The 1,194-nt window shown below is 35.0% G+C and overlaps 1 pseudogene; it reads left to right on the top strand.

Annotated features, from left to right (window-relative positions):
* The first annotated feature begins 201 nt into the window (after nt 1–201).
* LOC123629266 lies at nt 202–969 on the top strand (annotated as a pseudogene).
* Nucleotides 970–1,194: the final 225 nt, after the last annotated feature.

Raw genomic sequence — 1,194 nt, 5'->3', positions numbered from 1 at the left:
AAAGGTGGTTCCACACACAAACATGGGTCATATTATCACAGAAGTGGATAGCTGGGCAGTAGTAGTGTTTTTTCTTTGGCAGAGTAAAGTACTCTGTGTAGATCTTGACTCTTCAGTGTCTTCCCTCTGGAATTATACAAAGTTCAAAAAAGATGTCCTTCATCCTTTGAAAAGAGCTTATTGTAAAAACAAAAAAAATAGATGTCTTAAGGATATGACTCCAAGACCACTGTATTTTCTCCAGAAGGTCACTTGCACCAAGTTGAATGTACCATGGAAGCATCAAACATGCAGGCACCTGTTCAGGAATTTTCTCAAGCAATGATGTTTTGCTTGCAGCAGAAAGACACAACATCCACAAGCCTCTTGATGAAATCATTTTCTCCAAAAATATTTATGGACTCAGTGAGGACATGGCTTGCAGTGTGGCAGGAAATGCTAATGTTCTGACTAATAAACCAAGGCTCATTGCTCAAAAAAGTATTTATAATGGTTTCAGAAGCCAATTCCTATGAGCAGTTGGTTACAGCACTGTGTAATATCAAACAAGCTTATACACAGTCCGGAGGAAAACGTCCCTTTGGTATTGCATTACTGTACATTGGCTAGAATAAGGACCATGGCTTTCATCTGTATCAGAGCGGCTCTAATGGAAATTATGGGTAATGGAAAACCTTATGCATTGGAAATAATAGTGCTGCATCTGTGTCAGTGTTAAAACAAGAATGAAAGGAAGAAGAAATGACTTTGAAGTCAGAACTTGGTTTAGCTATCAAAGTGTTAAATAAGGACATGAATGTTAGCAAACTGCTGAAAAAGTGGAAATTGCCATATTAACAAGAAAGAATGAAAAAACATAATCAGAGTTCTCAAAACAAAGTGGAATAGTTGATCAAAAACCATGAGAAATAAGAAACTAAAGCTAAGCATGAGAAGAAAGAAAGAGAACATAAATAAAAAGATAAATAAAAGACAAAATATTGGGATTTTAGAACTCATTCAGGGTGCAATTTCTGTGTAAAAGATTTCCTAATCTTCCAACCTGAGAAAGCTTTGAATTTTTTTTTAACTTGTGCAAAACATCACATTCTGAATTGTATGCTGGTCATTTCTGAATACTTTATTGTAATGATGATTATTTTCATGGACATTTTAATCTTATTTTTGTTGGAATAAAACTTGGAAAGAAGGGTA

The sequence above is a fragment of the Lemur catta genome, unplaced genomic scaffold (assembly GCF_020740605.2).
Source record: "Lemur catta isolate mLemCat1 unplaced genomic scaffold, mLemCat1.pri scaffold_112_ctg1, whole genome shotgun sequence".
Classification (NCBI taxonomy): Eukaryota; Metazoa; Chordata; class Mammalia; order Primates; family Lemuridae; genus Lemur; species Lemur catta.
Note: the sequence above shows the minus strand (reverse complement) of the source record. Positions and strands in the feature narration are given on the sequence as shown.